The sequence below is a fragment of the Anguilla anguilla genome, chromosome 6 (genome assembly GCF_013347855.1).
Source record: "Anguilla anguilla isolate fAngAng1 chromosome 6, fAngAng1.pri, whole genome shotgun sequence".
Classification (NCBI taxonomy): domain Eukaryota; kingdom Metazoa; phylum Chordata; class Actinopteri; order Anguilliformes; family Anguillidae; genus Anguilla; species Anguilla anguilla.
Window position 1 is genome coordinate 35,067,337 of NC_049206.1, and position 12,177 is coordinate 35,079,513.

Sequence of the window (12,177 nt, forward strand, 5' to 3'; positions counted from 1 at the left end):
ACAGTTTGTAACTTCGGCTACCAAGCCATTTGACTAGCAAGCTAGCTAACTAACCCTGTCCAGCAAATATTCAGTCTGTCAAACGTGTTTGATGGCTTTTCAGTCCTGTACATTCCGTAAATGTCTACCTAGGCCATGCTTCACGGATGTAACAAAGCTACTATAATCCTGATTTTGGGATAAACAGAATTTTCAGTTTCACAAAGCGAATTAAGTCTTAAGGTTTATGATTTAATTTGCTGGATAACATACAACACACAGTGAAATCACACACACAAAATTTAACAAAATTAACCATCATTGTAAGACTGGCATTTAGAAAGGAACATGTTTTTAGAATTTAAGAGACCGACAAGAGCATTTAAGCAAGTGGTTCTCAGAATCGGTCCTCGGGGCTGTTGTTGGCTTTTCTCCATTGGTTTTGATGATCTACAAGAAAAAAAAACAAATAATTAGAAATTCAATGTACTTTATTTTTGTCTTCATGCACCAGGTGGAAAACTTGCTCTACAAATTGCATTATCATGTTTACATGCCTGCAGATCAGTTATTAAAATACTTGGTAGATTTGTTAATCACCACAGACAGTGTTAATTTTTATTTGTTTAAAAGTGACTTGCGAACGATCGGTCAGCTAGCGTCACCCAGCAAGTGAACACCACAAACGGCAGTGGAGTAACATGGCTCATTAACTGACTGTGGCGAAAACCTACGGTTATAACTTGCTTGGTTAACAGCAGGTCTACCAGACAGTTAGTGAAAATTAGCCTAGTCAAAAATCACCAGTGATTTTGCATTTGTTTGAATCCAAATTGCATTTGTTTGCAAATATAGTTTAATAAATTCCATCTTCTTTTGTATACTACTTTTTCCCTTTCTTTTTTTCACGTACTGGTCCATCTTTCCTGAACATCCCTCTGAATGACCTAGGGAAAGGTGATTTCAGCATTAAAACTTATTAAACTTAACTTATTACTGCAGTCATTATGAGTTTTGCCCAATTTTAAAATGTATATGACCTAACCTTGACATCTCTTCCTGCACTGATTTACTGCCACTGGCATCCCGCCTGCGTGCACTATCCTGGACAGTTGGTAGAGCTTCCCTGGGCATAATTGGCCCTGCTGCAGGAGGTGGTCTCTGGGTCTCCTCCAGTGTGCGAGCAATAACAGAGACCAGTCCTCTGACTGCTTCTCTCACCTGGGAATTCTGTTTAGAGCATGTTGAAAAAAATTGTAATGCAATTTATCTCTAGTGTTCAGAGTAAGAATACATTGTCCATCCACAAAAATAGCTAATCAAAGATGTTTAAATTTGATCTTCATGACAATATTAAACTATATTTGCAAACAAATGCAATTTGGATTCATACTGCTATAGACAAGGAACTCCAAATAAGTAGACGCTAATGTTTAATCATATCCATGCTCCATATTATTTTTAGCTACAAGCAATTAAAAGCCAACTAAGTCAATAACTACTTTAGCTAAATTTATATACAACAATAAGCTTATATAGGCTACTTATATAGCAGTTTTCAAAACAAGGTTACAAAGTGCTTTAAGGATGCTTTATGGAAGTGCATAAAAGAGACAATCCAATAATATAATTATGAAAAACTGGGAAAATAGTATAAACTGAGGGAGAGATAGCGGGATTATAAGCAGTAATGTTAACGTTAAGGTTAAGCTTGTTGTTGTCTGCCTTTCATACAAAATCATAGTTAACGTTAGCTAGCATAAAGTTGGTCCTAGACAAGCTGACAATTCTCAACCAACAATTACCCATTAAAAAGTTGTCTTTATGCAAGCGACTAATCAAATATGTTTAAGTTTTAACATTATATTCGGCATGAATACATTTTTATTAGATTATTAGCTACTTACCTGAGCATCCGCCATGCTTCATTAGCTCCCGTCCTCTCCAAGTATGGGCCGCAAAAGGCTGTTCCTTGGTTGTGAGCTCCTCTTCCTCTGATTGGCTGTAGGTACCATAACTCTGATTGGTGCATGCATGTGTGGACTTTTTTTCCATTACTACACGGGAAAATAGTGCCAATATGATTTGTTTTTGTGTCCACAGCTTGAGATTTGTATTTTGCAATTTGTAGTTTGAGATTTGTAAAAAAGGATTTGCAGTTTTGTGTTCATTCCATGTTTTGTCCCTAAAAATCTTTCTTGATCAAAGAAGGGTTCAATCCACAGGGCTTAGATTGTTCAACTCAGACATTCATTGCTCCCGCAACCAAAGTATGAGTTAAAAACAGAAACGCTTTGTTTTATTTCAGCTATGCCGAATACAGAGTTTCGCAGTGCCACTATTGTCGCGCTGGTCATTAATTTAACAAGCACCCCCTCCCCGCAGTCGCATCTGCAACTACACCCCCCACCCATGAAATAATGGACAATATTGTCTATCTGGGCTTTGATAAAAATATTCTTTCACCACTCAAAAATCGCATTCCGTCATAGCAGCAAGATAAACCCAACAACAGCCCTAAGATATGCCAATACAATAGTGAAAACGCTGCTCACTGAATAATGAAATAAGACAAAGTTTTCAAAAATTAAACCATGTCATTTTACAGTCAATATCTTGGACTAATTATTGAATAAATGTATACAACCTTACCATTGGTTTTACGCGTAGAGATGTCCCTTTTGAGACTGAGTGGTCATATATTGCCTTGAATAATCCATTTGTGCAAGGCCAGCCTTGGATTTTGGTGGCCCTAAACAAGATTTTGTTTGTGGCCCCAAAACACTCCCAGCGCAACCACCAAATCTCACACACTGCTCATAATTGAATGAACACACACACACACTCAATAGAGATTAACAATTTAGAGATTGTTGTTATTTAGAAATGAATTAACAACAAATCTCTTACTTTATTTGAAAACAATGTATATTAAAAATATATTACAATTTGAGAAGTTAAGAAACAATTAACAATTGCAAAGTATTAAAAATAATAAATAATAAGGTCAACATATTTGAAATATAAAAGCAACAAACTTGCACATAACACGGTTTATAAGTAAAGACAATGACAAATGAACACCAATAAAAACAAAAATATTTTGACAAACAGCAATGAACAATCAATATGAGTGCAAAGTATTCAAAATAAATAGTGAACACTACAAAAGTGTTAACTATTGTACAAAACAACAGCTATAGACTACTGTAGAAATTATAGCTATCCATCCTTTCACCACCATCCAACATCAGTGAGAAAGTCCTCAAAATCTGTGTCTCCTTGATTTTCTTGAAGCAAAATCGTCAATGACATCATCGTAAGACGTCTGTCTGCCAACCTCATGGTTTATACTAATAATGGCAAGTCCAGAGGAGGGGTGTAGATGCCCCTGAAGTCTCTGCTGATGTTCCCTCAGCAGCAGTCATGTCAGCTGACGAGGTAGATGGTCCTGGTGCAGCGGAGGTTGCTCAAAAATATTTCAATAATGCCCCTGAAAAGATTATAAATTAGATTATTATTTTTTAAATATAGGCTGGAAGACATTACATAGGTATGTTATATGTATCTTCCAGGCCTATTTATTAACTACACAACAACTGCAATGTTATGCAAATATGCAAATTGTCTAAATATGTACAAGTATGATCTACAAAATTACAATTTAACATAGCTAGAAAGCAAATGGTTAGCCTGAAACTATTTGGGGCAATTTGGACATTTAATATGTTATGTATTAAAATAATAAATCAAAACATAAAGAAAACAAAGAAAGCAAGAAAACATTGGTAACTAGTTAAAAAGCAAAGCTAGCCTGTTTAAATTATAAATGATGCTTGCAATCCTACTCATGTTAGCTAGCAAGAAAATAGCAAGATATCAAGCTTGTTCTAATAAAAAAACGTTTCAGCTAAAATTAATAGTACATTCATTACTTTCTAGCCAGCTTGCCAGGTTAAAATTATTGTGGCTATGTTCAGTTTAATTCGTTCAAAATCAAAACATGACGTTAAAGTAATAATCTCGAAGATTTTAATTAAAATTAAAGCCGCAAGCGGCGTTGGGAGGGGTCCAAGCATTGGCACCATCGCGCCTCCTATGGAGCGATTTAAAAATGGCTTTGTCCTCATGATCATACGCCGTCACCCAACATATCTACTGAACATCATGATGATCGTATGAAATATTGATGACTTGCGGCCAATTTTGTGCTAAGAGACGCTGTCGGATGACTTATTTGCGTCGCTATAGATGTGTCCTGGCCGCTTCCCGTAAAGGCCTTTACTATGTCGTAATGCTTAGATGGGATGTCGTAACACTTAGATGGGATGTTGTAACACATATATGGCCCGGCGTGTATGTACAGCTGCAGCGCTTCCATGCTGTAACTAAAAAAGGCGTCACACTAGTGTTGTCACGATTCCAAAATTTTGACTGTCATACCGATACTAGGTTTAGTATCACGATACTCAATACTGAAACAAGATTGATTCAATAATCGGTACCTAACAATACTGAAAATACCTTAATAGATCAGAAACCTAATGTCCAAAAGGGTTAACCTCATTTTCGAATTCACAGTTTATTAAAAACCTGGTTTATGAACAACCTTTAAGTTGAAGCCTGTTCAACATATTAATAAGCATAGGCCTATCGTGTTACAACACTGAACAATAGAAAAATATATAGAATAAATTTAAAAAATGTAACTATTGTAAACTAAATAATCTTTAAACAGGTCTTTCACTTTTAAATAGATCTAAAAACAGCATATTCTAATAACAATACAGCATCTTCCTATAATAAAATATTTACAAATTAGAACACCTATTGCTACTGAAGTCAACTGAGTGGAAGCTTGCGCTATATCAGGGAAGTGAATGCACAAGCGCAGGTCACCTCACTTGGCAACCTTAGTTGCTACTTCCATCTAGCGAAGATTCTGACAAACTACACTTTTCATCCTCTAAATCAGTAATGCGCGAGACACATTTCCCTGGCTTTTACATTTGACGCAAAACTACCGAACGTCGGAAAATTCAAATACAAAACCGTTTTTTTTTTAAGTACCGAAAAAGTGCTTAAGTTTTGGTATACCGTGCAACAGTATGTCAGACACATATTCCAATCCATTGCTCAGCTTAGCAGAGAATGCACATTTCAGAGCGCCTCAGAGACAGATAGAATAATAATACATATTTCATATAGCCTAATAAATACGACATTAAAAAAAACGAAACGAAAAGTCAACTGGACATTCCTGCTAGCATGCGTGCTGCGCGAAGAATCCCTTATTATTTATTTAGACATTGACAGACTACAGCATTTGCGTCTTTTGTTTATATTCAATAGTAATTGCAGCGAGAAACTGCAGCTGTAGACACAAGAAAGTTTGTTATATTATGGTAACAACGGAATGAGGCGGACTACATATATAGGCTATATTTACCGTCATAGTTTTATTATACCAGCGTGTTTTCGCGAGTTTGCAGAGAAACGCAATTACTATCAATAAAAATGGTTGAGCTATTTCTCAGGATAGCCTAATGACGGATGGAGATGGGACGAAAATAATTTTCAACCGTCCACCACATTTTAGCAACGTTCCAACACTCTCGTCATCACTGTTCCATGGGTCACAAAAACTATTACACTAACGCTTACATTGCAGTGTGAAAAATCCACATTATATAATACCACTAACCTATTTAAAGACACCCAATTTCAAAAAGAACGTATATAACGAAAAGAACGTATATAACCGAAATATTTTGAGCAGTAATACTTACATAGCAACATGACATTTTATCTGTGTTTAGTAGCCTAGTATAGAGACAGAAAATCAATGACAAAGTCCTATCCGCTTCTGTTTTGCGTCAGAAAACGATGTCAGATAGGTCTATCAGCAAAGAAATGGCTTAGCTAAGCCCTGAAGTCCTCAATAATAATAGTACTCTACAAGAAATTATGAAAATCGTTGACAACGTTTAGTTAGGTGAATCGTCTTTTATGGTACGCCACAGTGAATGCGCCAAGAAAATATTCCGTTGCGCTGAACTATAAAACGCTATTCCAAATGCAAAATCATACATGTTATACATCGTTAGAAAGCTTATACTCTCACCTACTGAATAAATGAATTGTCAATGAAGCCAAATCTTACGAAAAACGGCGACAACACCGTAAGCAACAGGAATCACAAACGGATTGTCCAAGACAATATATGACCACTCAGTCGCAAAAGGGACATCTCTACGCGTAAAACCAATGGTAAGATTGTATATTTATTCAATGTTTAGTCCCAGATATTGAATGTAGAATGACATGGTATAATTAAAGAAAAATTGTCTCGTGTATGTCGTTATTCAGTGAGCAGCGTTGTCACTGCTGTATTGGCATATTTTAGGGCTAATGTCGGGTTTATCTTGTTGCTACAGAATATTGCACTACATTACATCACAGGCATTTGGCAGACGCTCTTATCCAGAGCGACTTACAACAAAATGTATAACCATAATCAGAAACAAGTGTGTCGAAAACCCTAGAGGGCAGTAGCCTACCGTTCCAAGTGCAGGGAACAACCGCATAGTCCAACTTGGGCCCTGTAGGTTAAACTGATTAACACGAACACAAACAAGTACAGCAACAACGCAGTCTATGCGAAAGTACAAGCAATAGTTAAGACGAGTTAAGTCACCTACGAAACAACTACATAGTTACAACCCTAAGCATACAGTCAATTTAGAGATTAAATTGAGAATACGATTTCTCTCAGCATAATGACGGATTTAAAGACTAAACGAACTCACCCGATATTGTCTTCAAACGGACCGTATTATTTATCTAGACATTGGCAGACTACAGCATAAATTGCGTCTTTTGTTTATATTCAATATTAGTAATTGCAGCGAGAAACTGCAACTCTAGGTCGTTATGTTATGGTAGCAACGGAACGAAGCGGACTATATATGTATTAGGCTACCGTTATTATTTAATTATACCAGCGTGTTTTCGCGCGTTTGCACAGAAACTCAGAACTCATAAATAAAATGGTTTAGCTGTTTCTCAGCATAATGACGGATTTAAAGAGTAAACGAACTCACCTGTTATTGTCTTCAAATGGATCCATGTCAAAGAAAAGTAATGATTCATCCTCTCAAAGCTTTACCGTAGCGTATTATTTATGTAGACATTGGCAGAGTACAGTATAAATTGCGTCTTTTGTGAATATTCAATGTTAGAAATTGCAGCGAGAAACTGCAGCTGTAGACACAAGATAGTCTGTTATGTTATGGTAGCAACGGAACGAAGCGGACTATGTATGTATTACCGTCATTGTTTTATTAAAACAGCGTGTTTTCGCGCGTTTGCACAGAAACTCAAAAACTACCAATAAAATGGTTTAGCTTTTTCTCACCATAATGACAGATTTAAAGACTTAACGAACTCACCCGAAACTGTCTTCAAATGGATCCATGCCAAAGAAAAGTAATTATTCGTCCTCTCAGAAAGGTTTTACTGAAAAACTTTGGGTAGCCTATCCTAGCATGCACGCTAGGTGGCACTGTCAGACCGTGCTTTCACTGCAAAAAACTAGACCCTACGGTGTCGGATTACTTGCGTCGCCATGGTTGTCCCTTGCCGTAAAGAAGTTTACTCGATGTCGTAACCGTTTAGATTTGGAGCTCCAGCTTTTCCGCACCCCACCTAATGAAGAAGTCCAAATGGTGTGCAAACCATACGACGGACATAGGTGCTCCCAATAGGAAAGTTGTAGAGCACAGTCAGATGCATCAGTCGATGAAGTTTTGTGTTGATCAGACTTACGATGTGGGAGTTATGACCTTTTAAAGTATGATCCTTTGTTATAGCGCCACCATCTGGCCGACATAGGTGATTTTTAGTGCCTGAGTAGTGGGGGGCCATAGGAACCCACCTACCAAATTTGGTAGGTCTACAACTTATGGCTGCTGAGCCTCAGACATTTTAGCTGAGAAAACTGCCACGCCCCAACTAAAAAGTCTAAATGGCGGGCAAACAATATGGCGGACATAGGTGGGGCCAATGGCAAAGTTGTAGAGCACGTTCAGATGCATAGGTCGATGAAGTTTTGTGTTGATCTGACTTATGGTGTGGGAGTTATGGCCTTTTACGCAAAACCCTTTGTTATAGCGCCACCATCAGGCCAACGCACGTGGTTTTTAGTTCCTGAGTAGTGGGGGCCCATAGGAACCCACCTGTCAAATTTGGTCGCTCCAGGACTTATGGTTGCTGAGCCTCAGACACTTTTAGCGGAGAAAAATAATAATAATAATAATAATAATAATAAGAATAATCCTAACAGATACAATAGGGTTCCACCAGCTTCGCTGCTTGGACCCCTAATAAATGTCTGTTAAGTCACTATCTATCGCCAAATTAGGTAACACAATGGTGATTGAGCCTATTATATTAATTTATATTATTATTATTATTTATGATTAAAGAACTGGGTGTCTGTGGCGACATTCCCGGGAAAAAATCACAAGCGGCGCATAGTTAGTGACGCGTTTTCCATCACCCATGAGTGGTTGGTCCGCCAGAGAGGATAGGTGGAGCTAACGCATCAGGTTCGCTGTTCAACTCTGTTGTCTGTGAGCAGCATACTGTTTTTTCCGGTGTCTGCTAGCGTTACAATAACAGAAGGGGGGGGGGAGGGTTATGGAACCCTAATACATTTTTGTGTAACATGAGAGGTCATATTATTTTGATGTAGATTTCGTCTTACATTTGATTACAATGTAACGTTACTAAATTACATAGCTATTTGCACAATTAACGCGATAGCTACTGGACCATGTCAAGAAAGGCAACATTTAGACAGCGTTGCGCACAGTATCCATCTCTCATATCAGGTAATATTGCTTTAGCTAGCTAGCTAATGTAATTAACACAATCTAATGTCAGCTAACAATTAGAAAAAACGCTAGCTAACGCTACCGACCGGTACCGACCTTGCAAACCGTCTCTCGAATGCAATGCTACCTTGTTGCAACGTTGCAAAGTAGCTAACTAAAGGCCAGTTCAGATCAATGATTCGCAACGAGACTGGATGCAACTTGCAAAATTCCAAGATGTCTGATTGTAAACGTTCTAAAACTGCACTTGGCGATTTGACAAGGTGGGTCTTTTGAGACTCTAGGCAACGGCTTCAGACGCTCTGCAACTAACCAGTTCACACCGCTGCAATTTTCTCTGCAACATTCTAAAACCTTTTTGTCTTGTCATTGATCTGAACTGGCCTTAACGTTTCCGTTATCTACATTGCCATCAAGTTCATCAATATATTATAACGATAGGCATAAAGCCGGGGTATAGGTGGAGCAGAGCCGGGTCTGATTTCTGTGTAAAGATGTCAAGGCGGAGAAAACTAAATAAAAAAATACGGCAATATGGATTAGCGTTGTTATTATTTTATTACACTTCCTCATATGTTCCTTCAGCCTCCTTTGTTTTTGTTTTATTCTTCTTGTTCTGATTGATAATTTAACACCCAGCTCAGCTTTATTCTCGAACAGTTTAGCGAGCAAAACCAGAAACACCAGGGGTAACATTTTGCAAGGCAGTTGTTTCAAAAATATCACAACAATCATTCACGAAATAAAGACTGTTTATTGTGCACGAGATACATAATTGCACGAGCCACAGCGAATCCCGCAAATTCTTCTCTGCAGTGTAAAGATGTTCATACCGGGCAAAAGGTGGGGTCTGAGGGTAAAATGAGGCACACTGGTGATTGTGCCATGCAGTCATCAACTTTATATGCAGTGATTCCGAAGTGTTTCATATCTCTGTTTTCAGCACAAACTCAGCTACAATAATATGTAGGTCATAGCAGTAAGTAGGTCATAATCATATGCGGATTGTAAATTGCTCTAAAAACACACAAACTCTAAACAGCAGTTTTGAACATGCACAGGAATGTTGTAATAAAACACACTAAACAATAGTATCTAAGTTTTTGGATCACTGAAATGTGTTCATCAAGGTCTTGGGTATCAGAAGATGACAAAATATTTTAGCAAATCCAATGAGAAATATAAAATAAATTGCTAAAAGTTAGTGTTGTGACTACTATTTTTCAACACCAGGTGAGAATGGGAGGGCAAATGGCCTTTCTGTAATGAATATGCATTGGGTAGGAGGACCTGCCAGCTAAGTAGGCTATTCACACCTGGCCGCTACTTCCACCACTAAGACAAAGACTCAATGAGCCATTTAGAAGACAGAAAAAAAGACATCTTTTGATTTTGGAACATTTATTGAAGTAAACTATATGCATGGAAGATGAGATGAGACTGGTGTACTCTTGCGACGCCTGCGTGGCCTCTTAGCTAGTGGTGAACTAGGCCGGGTTTCCTGATCAGCATCTCTGTAAATATAATTAAAACAAAATTGTTAGGAAATGTGACATCAAATCAAACTTTTATATAGCACATTTCCTTCAACGGGTGAAAATTAAATGTGCTTTACAAAATAGGGACAAACCACTAACTAACGAAAACAAAACTTAGGAAATGTGACATAGTTACATCATATACAAACAAAGAACCAAACTAACACAACCAGACGCAGAGAGGTAGCCTATAATTTTGAGATGCAGAATGGTGGTTAGAATCGCTCGTAGTGTGGGAATTTACAAGCGCGCATATTAGTGAATATTCCTACAAACACAGAGAATGTAATACAGCACACATTTACAAATAATACAAGCTATCAACTAAACAACATTAGCTAACTAAATAAACATAGATATTCCAACTGAACTACACGCAACTCATCAATAACAATGCCTCAATCTGAAGTAGGCTAAGTCTGTTTAGCTAAGTGGTTATTTTATTGCTATTTCCCGAACTTACATACAGTATGCTAATATCGATTGTGCGAGGACACTAACTTTTAGAATCCTAGCCACGCCACTACACGCCAGGCATGGGCTATTTATTACCAATATGATCAAAAAAAATACAGTCTACCTGCTACTTCTAACACAACCAGACGCAGAGAGCCTAGCCTATAAATAGTTTGAATAGTTCGTAGTGTGGGAATTTACAAACGCGCATATTGCTGGATATTCCTACAAACACAGAGATATGTTGCAATACAGTACACATATTTACCAATATGATAAGAAATATACTTACTCATGAAGTTGATTCTCAGCTGGATCAGTTCGCTGTTCGAAATGACACCGTCCAGTCATCCGTGTCATCCAAATAGAAATGAAAGTTCATTTCATCTTGTCGAGCTCCGCCGGCGGAGCTCCCGACCCCAGAGGGATAAAGAACGTTTGTGGAAATTGATAATCACTAATTCTACCCCAGGTCTGCTACAGCATTTTAACCCGGCTCGGCAGTGTAAAGACAGCTGAAGTTAGCCTAATGTTAGACAATGAATGAGTATGTACATAACATTACTTTTATAACAACCACTTTATTCAGTAAATAGTAGTAGTAGTAGTAGTAGTAAAAAGTGTTACAGTTGGCGTGGCTCAGGTGCCAACCGACTGACGTCACACAGGCGACACTGGTTGGATCTGGTTGGATCTATGGGAAGTGAGGTCCAGAAACACACCTGCAATTACAGCTTCTCGCCATTGGTACCGCCAAAGAGAACGAAATGGAAATCTTTGAGATTTGCAAGAAAACATTTGTAGGTAGCTAACAAGCAAAGCTAGCCTTACAATCAAGGGGGTTATTTGATGCTTAACAATCCTGCAGGATTTCCCCCAAAAAATGTTGTTAGGCTCGGTGGCAAGTATCTTTTGACAGGGGCCGACGGCCAAGTGTCTTTTTTGACGGGGGCCCGGCGCAGGCCAGCAACAGACTGATGGCAGCATTAAGGTAGGGCCCTATATTTTCTGTCATAACAGAATCACGGACTGAATCCCAGACTGGAGAATTTAAAAAGCTATAACACAGATTCCATAGGTCCCTACATTAATCAGTGCTAAAAGCTGACTGCAGATTTGAAAATATGACTACGTAATGTGAATGTTACAAATAAGTAATTTATTCAACACACTTTTTTTTAAAATCAACAACTATTTACAGCATAGCAGAGTCTTACAAAGAATCTGACAACAATGTACAGTCTTGGAATGCTGTGTTTTCAACAACACCAAAAGAAATTAAATTAAAATAAATATCAAAGTTTTTG

General features: G+C 37.9%; 1 protein-coding gene across 2 annotated transcripts in view; it reads left to right on the top strand.

Annotated features, from left to right (window-relative positions):
- hmbox1b (homeobox containing 1 b) overlaps window positions 1-12,177 on the top strand; it is a 194,803-nt gene that overhangs the window by 120,616 nt on the left and 62,010 nt on the right. The window lies entirely within an intron of this gene.